Consider the following 11017-nt stretch of genomic DNA (forward strand, 5'->3'; position numbering starts at 1 on the left):
TCTGTAGCCTTCACGCAGAGAATGAGAGTGTGGAGGGGGATGGTCATTAAAAGGTCAAGTTTACCACCTCTGATGAAGCACTGAAGTAGTCAAGAGACTTGGCAAGAACAGAAGGAATAAAAACTGAAGGAAGGAAGGTAAGGTTTAGGCAGGTGAGTGGAGGCTATTGTCTGAATGTGGAGGAAAGCTATTTTCCTAACCCTCAGAAAATGAAACTGAGAAAGAAGAAACAATGAGAAAATGCATTCGTAAATGGTGAAGTTAATGTCCTGGAGAAGTAGCCCCAGCTGAACAATAATCTGTACATTTTAAGTACCTGAGAAGCCGATAACATTGTAATCTCGGGAGAATGGTGTCCTCTTTAGCATAGGATGAGGCAGCAGCCTCATTAAAGGTGAGAACAGAGCAGTCCATGCCTCAGATTCTATGGGAACCCTGTTTCCTATGAGGGCAAAAACTCGAGGCAGAGTTCACTGCAGGTATTTGATTGGGGAACCCTTTTTAAGAGGTACACTATTAACCACTCATGGAACTAATGTACTGAGGAATATAGTTTGGAAAATAATGGTTTAGAGCATAGAAAAATAGGGCAAAAGAGCAGTTCCCATGGAGGTCATATTACTTATAAAGAAACAAATCACATTCTTGTTTATCTTTGGCCCTTAACAACCACAAGAGATGACCCCAAACCTTAAATACTCAGACTTCTGAATACTCCATGTGACATACGTACATATAGGACACATGCTTATTATCCAACTATGTACCTATGGGATATAATATAGTATGACTGTAACTGGGACGTTGAAATGACCCCTTCAAAGTGGTTCTGTGGACTGTAACTCACCAGACTCCTCTGTCCACAGAATTTCCCAGGCAAGAATATTGGAGTGGGTTACTATTTCCCACTCCAAGGGATCTTTCTGACCGAGGCATCAAACTTGCATCTCCTGAGTCTCTGAGCCACCTGGGAAGCCTAAGATCCCACGTTCATTCTGGCCAAAAAAATATAAAAAAATAAAATAAAAAGAGAGAGAGAGAGAGAGGGAAATGATGGTGATGATGGAAGAAAAAGGAATTCATAAAAGAATATGGAGTGACGTAACAATATAAAAATACCCTAAAGGAAGAAGAGGAGACTTAGCCAAAACTTTATACTGATGGTGGAAAATGATGAAATACACTTATGACTTTAACAATTCTGGGACAAAATTGTTAAAAGGAAGAGGCTCTGGAGTCAGATCACTTGGGCAAAACCTCACTCTCCTACTTCCTAGATAAATGACTTTCAACCAGTTAAACTTTCTTAAGCCTCGGTTTGCTACATAAAATTGAAATAACGATATTATCTGCCCTCTCACATTTGCTTTGATCCTTTCATGGGAGAATTTGTAGAATGGTACCTGGTGTGTGTTAAACTCTCAATCACTGATGGTTTTATTATACCTCCTTTCTCAACAAATCTTTTATGCTTCCAAAGCTGGTTGCTACCAACCTCCCTCGGTTAAACAGGTCTTGAAAGAGAAAGAAGCCCATGTTGGGGATGGAGACATCAATGTTACTTTCAGATCATTTTATAAATGAGGTAGACTTGAAAAGTCCCACAGCGCAGTGCTGACTGAGGACATAGTAACATGCTTCATGCCATGGGGTCCCACACGACTTAGTGACTCAACAACAACAACAAGGTGTTCAATGAACAAAAGGTGTTATAACATAAATCAGTGTAACTGCACAATGAACAAGAAAGGATAGAGGCAAATTCACCCCAATTCTTAACCAAATTGCATGTCCAAAGAATAACCCTTGATCTGCAGATGTGGGCAGAACTCTCATGTGACCCACTGCTGGGAAGATGACCTGTGTACTGAAAACCAGTCCAGGCACCCCAGGAGTAGGAGAGTCATAGATCATTTGAGGGGACAGAGTGAAGGGAAGGCAGCTGTTGAGACCTTCAGGTTGACAGAGCAGCAGGTGACAGGAGGAGCCTCCCTGCTGATGGTGGGGAGACACAGCCTAGTGTCACATACTTGGTGCATCTCAGTATCTATTCACGTGAAAGGAGAGGCACCCGTGGGCAGTCCCAGCATCACCTGTAAAAAAATCATATCTGCTATTGCTTTGGGCTTCCTGGTGGCCCAGGGTTACAGCTGCCTGCAATGCAGGATGCACAGGTTCAATCTCTGGGTCAGGAAGATCCCCTGGAGAAGGAATGGCAACCCACTCTAGTATTTTTGCCTGGGAAATCCCTTGGACAGAGGAGCTTGGCAGGCTGCAGTCCATAGGGTCACAAAGAGTGGGAAATGACTTAGCAACTGAGCACACACCCACTATAGCTTTAGAGCAGAGTCTGGCAAACTAGGGCCTGTGAGCCAAATCTGGCCTGCATCAACTTTCTGTGTGCCCGTGTGCAAAAAATGACTTTTATGTTTTAAAATGATTAATAAAAAATGATAATTCATGGTATGTGAAAATCAGATGACATTCAACTTCAGTGTCCATAATTAAAATTTAATTGGAACACAGCCACATCCATTCATTTACCTGTGTCAATGGCTGCTTTGGGACACACCAGCTGAGTGAGTGGTTGCAGTTCAGTCAGTTCAGTTCAGTCGCCCAGTTGTGTCTGACTCTGCGACCCCATGGACTGCAGCACGCCAGGCTTCCCTGTCCATTACCAACCCCTGGAGTTTACTCAAACTCACGTCCATTGAGTCGGTGATGCCATCCAGCCATCTCATCCTCTGTCATCCCCTTCTCCTCCTGCCTTTAATCTTGCCCAGCATCAGGGTCTTTTCCATTGAGTCAGTTCTTTGCATCAGGTAGCCAAAGTATTGGAGTTTCAGCTTCAGCATCGGTCCTTCCAACGAATATTCAGGACTGATTCCCTTTAGGATGGACTGGTTTGATCTCCTTACTGTCCAAGGGACTCTCAAGAGTCTTCTCCAACACCACAGTTCAAAAGCATCAATTCTTTGGCCCTCAGCTTTCTTTATAGTCCAACTCTCACATCCATACATGACCACTGGAAAAACCAAAGCTTTGACTAGACGGACCTTTGTTGGCAAAGTAATGTCTCTGCTTTTTAATATGCTGTCTTTCTTCCAAGGAGCAAGCATCTTTTAATTTCATGGCTCCAGTCACCATCTGCAGTGATTTTGGAACCCCCCCAAATAAAGTCTCTCACTGCTTCCATTGGGCTTCCCTGATGTCTCAGAGGGTAAAGCATCTGCCTGCAATGCAGGAGACCTGGGTTCGATCCCTGGGTCAGGAAGATCCCCTGGAGAAGGAAATGGCAACCCACTGCAGTACTCTTGCCTGGAAAATCCCATGGACAGAGAAGCCTGGTAGACTACAGTCCATGGGATCGCAAAGAGTGAGACACGACTGAGCAACTTCACTTCTTCTGTTTCCACTGTTTCCCCTTCTATTTGCCATGAACTAATGGGACCAGATGCCATGATCTTAGTTTTCTGAATGTTGAGTTTAAAGCCAACTTTTTCACTCTCCTCTTCACTTTCATCAGGAGGCTTTTTAGTTCTTGTGCTTGCAACACGCCCACAGATCTTGAACTATTAACTATCTGGACTTTTAAAAATAAGTTTGACTGCTTTCGAGCATTGCACTTTTTACTGTTTTCCCATTCATTCATTCATTCATCAGATATTCTTGAGCATCACAGGCAATAAGGAGACTGAGATCCAGGGATGCGGGAAGAAAAGATGAAACCAAGACATCCATAGTGCTTTAACAGAGAAATAACACACAACTCGGGTAATTCTAACTGGAGGTGAGGAAATAGGAGGGTTCAGTGAACATTTCAGGAAAGAGATTCTCAAACATAACAACCACACAATGACCAGACTATTACTGGTTTGTTTTTTTGGCAGCACTGTGCAAGGCATGCGGCATGCAGGATCTTACTCCTCTGACCAGGGATCAAACCCATGCCCCATTGCAGTGGAAGAATGGAGTCTTAACCACTGGACGGCCAGGGAAACCCCAGATCCTTACTGTTTTGCAGATAGAGAGAGCACAGAGAGCCAATGGCTTGCTGAGGGTCAGCTGCATAAGCTGGATCAGGACAAGGCCAGAATCTGCTTTCAGGCTTCCCAAGTCCAGGCCCGTGTGACCTACCTACCAAAGAAGGCTATGTGAGATCAAAGGAAAAGGCATCTGTGTGGTAGGGTGGGAGGGCAAGCAGAGGGGAAACACGAGGTGACTGTCTCAAGGAGCAGGTGAGATTCAGTCACAGGACAACCAGGGCTTGTGGTGCAGAACAAGGTGCCTTCTGAATGACCATTTGAGAAGGCAGCCAATTTCTGGTCCAGAAGTAACTCTCCTCTGAGAACTGGGTGGGCTTTATTTCAGGAATACTGATGCCAAAGCCTGGGTTTTGTTACCTGCTTTGAAATCACTGGGACTATCCCAAGTTTGCAGTCTGGTTTATCTCCATCACTGATTTGGGACACATCCATAGAAGCCTGGGAAGGGGGAGCATTGTCCTTTCATTTAGCCATGTTCCAACCATTTTTGTTTTACTTAGCAAACGTGTTAAACTTATACCGTATGTTGGCAACTATTACATTACTTCATTTCAATAAATCGTGGTTACTAGTGAATGGCAGTTGGGTTGAGCAGAGAAGTGTTTGTTTCATTTTATTCTAATAAGGACCCTGTGAAATACAGGTTTGTAAGTTTGGAAAGGAAGATCAGGATGAGAATGGAGGAGGAAAAGAGAATTGATATTCATTGAGCACCAGTTACAGAGTTCGAAAGGTGTTTTCATTTTTTGCTGTTATGAATAATGCTGCAGAGAATAATACTAAAATAAAAATATTTTTGTCATGCAGAAATATTTTTTAATTGTTGATTAATATTGACACTACCTGAACCCTTCCTACAGCAGAGGTTTCTGAATGTCTCCTGAGATAGGGCATATAGCAATTTGATACTGAGCATGACCTTAGTAATGGTATCCCTTTCACCCCGCCCACACACAACAGAGAACATGAGCATCTTTTGAAAATACGTAGCTGGGGAGTTAATACCACACTCTGCATCCACCTCCAGGCTTTCTTCCCTTCTGTCCCCCATCCTATTTCTCCCACTCCATCCCTGACGGTTAGACTGCCCCCTGGGGGTCCCTGGAGCTACGACCAGTGAGCCTACTGCCTGAGAACAGGAAAGGACTTCTCTGCTTTCACTTTGGGACTTGGGTTTTTCCATTCTAACAATAAAGCTCTACTCAGGCGGACTAGAGCATTTTCAGGCAGTCAATATATTTGCTAATTAAAGTTTACAGCATGTAAAAAATTCACCTTTAGGGAATTTTGTCCCCCCCCCCCCCGAGTCTGGGTCCCTTGATGTCATTTATTATTTCTTTTTAAATTATTATTATTATTTTAATTTTTTATTATTATTTTTTACTTTACAATACTGTATTGGTTTTGCCATACATCAACATGCATCCACCACAGGTGTACACGTGTTCCCCATCCTGAACCCCCCTCCAACTTTCCTCCCCATACCATCCCCCTGGGTCATCCCAGTGCACCAGCCCCAAGCTTCCTGTATCCTGCATCGAACCTGGACTGGAGATTCATTTCTTATATGATATTATACATGTTTTAATGCCATTCTCCCAAATCATCTCCCCTGCCACCACCCCGGAACAGAGTCCAAAAGACCGATGTCATTTATTATTAAGTGAGAATCCAATAACCTTCATTGTTGAAAATAAATGAGATGTTCTTTATCTTATCTCTGCCTTCCCATAAGGCTGCAGGAAGAGACTGAATGTAAAAATTAGATGGACTACTTCCCAGGGATGGGGGTATTAGTGGTATTAGTCATCTGGCTAACTAAACTCCAAACTTAATCCCCTATTATTTCTCACCCATTGCCAAGGCAACTCAGCATTAGGGAGTGTGGCATTCAGACTTAAGACTCCAAGAGCTCCCAGAGATCGCTATTGCGGGGGGTGGTGAGGGGAGCACAGGAGGACTTGGACTTCTGCACAAATCACATTACAAAATATATAACCCAGAATGCTGGGAACTTAATTCTAGCTTTGTTGTTTTCTAGCTGTGTGACCTTAGGCAAGTCACTTAACTTCCCTGAATCTCATTTTTTTTCATCTTTGAAGTGAGGACTATAACAATACCTGTTTCATAGGATTGAGACTATTAAATGAATCAATCTGTGTAAAGGGATTAAAACAGTGCTGGAACATAAGGGCCCAATACATATTAGCTCTTGTGATTAATTGTACCTCTTATTGAATCATGGAAAGGACACATTCAAGTCAGAGCTGCCCTGAGAAAAATAGCTCACCCTCTGTAGGCAGATTACATTTGGCAGCTGGATCTTCCTTTTATTTAAATATTAAATAAATAAATAAAATGCATTTGCTATTAAGGGAATTGATTTGCATGAACCAGACATATATTTTTTTCATCCAATCACTCCATGTGGTAAATGCTGAGATCCAGGGATAAAATCTATTCATTTAACAAGTCCTGTCATCAGCCTCTGGGCTAGAGTACAAATTGAGATCCACATTGTTGTTGCTCAGTGCTCAGTCCAATGCCTTGGGACCCCAGGGGTTGCAGCGTGCCAGTCCTCCCTGTCCTCTGCTATCCCCCAGAGTTTGCTCAAATTCATGTTCATTGAGTCAGTGATGCTATCTAACCATCTCATCCTCTGCCGCCCTCTTCTCCTTTTACCTTCAACCTTTCCCAGCATCAGGGTCTTTTCCAATGGCCTGTGTCCATTTAACTATTATGAATCAAGTAACAAATCATTACATAAAATGGTTTATTTGCTTTCAAGTTAACCTAGAAATCCTGGTTTGAATTTAGAATTCTTGGAATTCTCAGAGTTCTGTGCCCAAATACGCGGTGACTGCTGAGCTTGACCCTGCCCCCGTGATCTGACCCCTTCTCTCCCCTCCCCGGATCACTTCTGCACCCTGCGCAGAAGCGCTAGCTTGCCTGTCCCAACTGCGTTGAGCAGTGTCACCCAGCCCAGGCCTGGGGGTGCTCACTTTGGCGGCATCATCCACACTCCCAGCAGGTCAGCAAACATTAAACAGCTACTTCATGATTCCCTCCAATGAAAAATCCACATTGTGAGGAGGTGGGGAGAGCGGTCTGCCACCACCTAGGGTCGATAGGTTCGTGGGAGGTGTTCCTGGGAAAGCTACGCAAGCTGAGACCTAGACGATATATAGAAAGTGGAGGGCGACAGAGAATCTTCCAGGCAAAAGACACATCACATGGAAAGGCCCTGAGGTGGGAAGAATAGAAGAAGGTTAACATGTCTGGAGTGCAGAGAAAGATGGAGAGGGTGTGGGGAAAGACTGGAGATGTAGAAAAGGGTGAGATACTTCAGGGTATGATTGGAATTTTGCTTTGTGAAGATTTTGTTTCCTAAGGATTTATCTAGGAGTCATGGGAAGTCATTAAGGATTCTAAGCAAGGGTATGATCTGATGAGATCTGCATTTTTGAAACTTCTCTTTGCCTCAGCTTAGGGACCAGATGCGGTTGGGGCACACACCTAATGTGTGGACATATAATGGCTGAGCGGCTGCTGACAGCAGTAACGGAGGGCCGGGCATGTGCTTGGTGGAGCCCTGATGAGGACGGCTCCGGTTATGACGTAGATAGAGCACAATAGTCATAGGGGTGTGGGTCAGGGCTCCAAATTCCGCGGGCCTCAGTTTTCTTTTATATTAGGAGAAAACGATCTACCATCTTTTTTTGCTTTTACTTTTTGTAACTCTGTGGAGCCTGGGCAGGTATTAGGTGTCAGAACAGTGATGCTGGCTCCCTATCATAGCTTAAGACAACTGAGAGAACTGCCTAGTCCCAGGGAGAAGTTCCACTGGACGGGGGCTTCTGTCTTTCCGCCAACCTCTCTAGGAAGCATTATTTCTTGAACCAGAAAGTAATTAGCCTGAGAAGCTTTGCTGATTATATTTGGGAATACTGTGTGAGCCCTGATCCCTGTGGGCCCACCCCAGGGACTTGAGGAATTAATATAAAATGCACAGCCCCAATCCCAGGAGACCTTATTGGAGAACAGTGAAAATACAGCTGGATCTGGAATCATAATCCAGATTTAAATCCTGGATATCCCACTTGGGGAAAGGAAGGCAGGGGACCCTCTCTGAGCCTGTTTCCCTGTGGGCCGCCAACCACAAATGCCTGCAGGAAGCCTTCCTGTCCCATGAATCAGCCACTGCTGTGTGTGCCGTTGTCCTTGTTTAGTCTCTAGGTCGTGTCCGGCTCTTTACGACCCCAGGGACTGTAGCCAGGCTGCTCTGTCCATGGGATTCTCCAGGCGAGAATGCTGGAGTGGGTTGCCGTGCCCTCCTCCAGGGGATCTTCCCGACCCAAGGATGGAACCTGCGTCTCTTCTGTCTCCTGCATTGGCAGGCAGGTTCTTTACCACTAGCACCACCTGGGAATCCCTCATGAAGGGGAGAGGGTAAGTTGCGCTTAGTTATCCCAATCACCTGCAATGTCATTATCCCGGGCCTTTCACTCATTACTTACCCCTTGGGAGCTCTTGGATGCTCTCAGGGCTTAAGTCGCTTGCCTATAAGCACAGAGCCCCTCCAGGCACAAACTGAGGTTTCTAGCTCTCTTCCACATCCAGCGGTCCAAGTTCCCACATAAAGTAACTCACGGGAATGTTTGGCAACTTGTAAAATACAGTGTAGACAATGCTTTCACCATTCTCGACAGGTCTGGCTCTCTCTCCAGAGCTCAGAGCTTCATGTTGCTTTTACAGATAAGAAAACTGGGTTTCAGAGCTGTGAGTTAATCTGCCAGTGTGAGATGGATGGAAAACAGGAGGGTTGGGGTTGGAACCAGAAGAGTCTGGCCCCATAGGTCACCATGACCTCTTTGCCCTTGACACTGGGGACCCTTGGGCCCAAAGGTCATGGGGGATAAGATGCTTTGCATAAAGATGGTGAATCCTTCTACAGAGTTCATTTTATTCAGAGATTTGAGGTAAATATCATTTTTGTGTTAAACACAGTGATATATTAGTGCATTAGAATGTAGCAGTCACATGTGTTTTTATAATAGATTATGAAACTTCAAAAAATTTTCTTTTTGCTACTGCAGCTTAGGACCACTCTCCCCCGGCCACCCCGGCAAGACGCCCCAGAGTTATAGATTAGTCCTCCTGGCCAGTAGGGTAACTGGGAAGTTTGAGACGATCCTCCAGCATTTTATTACAAACTACTGGTGACAAAGATGCAGATACAATAGGAGTGTTTTTTATCTTCTGGCTATTCTTGCACTAACCGAAGTGCTGACCGCTTAGAAGTGAGCAAAGCTGTTTAACATGAGTGAGTGTGTACTCAGTCGCTCAGTTGTGTCCGACTCTTTGCACCCCTGGACCATTCCGGCCAGGCTCGTCTGTCCAGGAAACGTTCCAGGCAAGGACACTGGAGCTGGGGGCTATTTCCTTCTCTAGGGGATCTCCCCCACCCAGGGATCGAGCCTGAGTCTCTTGCGTCTCTTGCGACAGGCAGGGTGTTTCATCACTGTGTGTGTGTTGCTCTCGTCCTTTGTGGACACCATTTCTCACAGGGTAGGTGTAGGCTCCAGGACATAGTGACAGGTTATACGTTCCAATCTCCTAGACGCCACTGCTTGTATTTTTCCTCCTCTACCACCAGGGGGCACAAGAGCCCACAATAATGCTCCATCTCTTTCTAAGAAGGCAAGTTCAGTTCAGTTCAGTTGTTCAGTGATGTCCGACTCTCTGCTACCCCATGGATTGCAGCACACCAGGCTTCCTTGTCCATCACCAACTCTGGAATTTACTCAAACTCATGTCCAGCACGTCGGTGATGCCATCCAACCGTCTCATCCTCTGTCGTCTCTTTCTTCTCCCGCTTTCAATCTTTCCCGGCATTAGGCTCTTTTCCAATGACTGTTCTTCACACCAGGTGGCCAAAGTATTGGAGTTTCAGCTGCAGCATCATGTTTCCAATGAATATTCAGGACTTATTTCCTTTAGGATGGACTGGTTGGATCTCCTTGCGGTCCAAAGGTCCAAAGATCTCCTTGCGGTCAAAAGTCTCTCCAACACCACAGTTCAAAAGCATTAATTCTTTAGATCTCAGCTTTCTCTTTATAGACCAACTCTCACATCCACACATGACTACGGGAAAAACCATAGCTTTGACTAGACAGACCTTTGTTGGCAAAGTCATGTCTCTGATTTTTAATATGCTATCTATGTTGGTCATAGCCTTTCTTCCAAGGAGCAAGAGTCTTTTAATTTCATGGCTGCAGCCACCATTTTGGAGCCCCCCAAAATAAAGTCTCTCACTGTTTCCATTGTTTCTCCATCTATTTGCCATGAAGTGATGGGACCAGATGCCATGATCTTAGTTTTCTGAATGTTGAGCTTTAAGTCAACTTTTTCACTCTTCTCTTTTACTTTCATCAAGAGGTTCTTTAGTTCTTCACTTTCTGCCATAAGGGTGGTGTCATCTGCATATCTGAGGTTATTGATATTTCTCCCAGCAATCTTGATTCCAGCTTGTACTTCATTCAGCCTGGTATTTCACATGATGTACTCTGCATATAAGTTAAATAAGCAGGGTGACAATATATAACCTTGAAGTACCCCTTTCCCCATTTGGAGCCAGTCTATTGTTCCATGTCCAGTTCTAACTGCTGCTTCTTAATCTGCATACAGGTTTCTCAGAAGGTGGGTCAGGTGGTCTGGTATTCCCATCTCTTTCAGAATTTTCCACAGTTTGATGTGATCTACATAGTCAAAGGTTTTACCATAGTCAATAAAGCATAAGTAGATATTTTTTCTGGAACTCTTGCTTTTTTGATGATCCAACAGATGTTGGCAATTTAATCCCTGGTTCCTCTGCCTCTTCTAAATCCAGCTTGAACATCTGAAAGTTCACGGTTCATGTACTGTTGAAGCCTGGCTTGGAGAATTTTGAGCATTACTTTGCTAGCATGTGA

The sequence above is a fragment of the Bison bison genome, unplaced genomic scaffold, assembly GCF_000754665.1.
Source record: "Bison bison bison isolate TAMUID 2011002044 unplaced genomic scaffold, Bison_UMD1.0 scf7180017864356, whole genome shotgun sequence".
In the NCBI taxonomy this organism is placed as follows: Eukaryota; Metazoa; Chordata; class Mammalia; order Artiodactyla; family Bovidae; genus Bison; species Bison bison.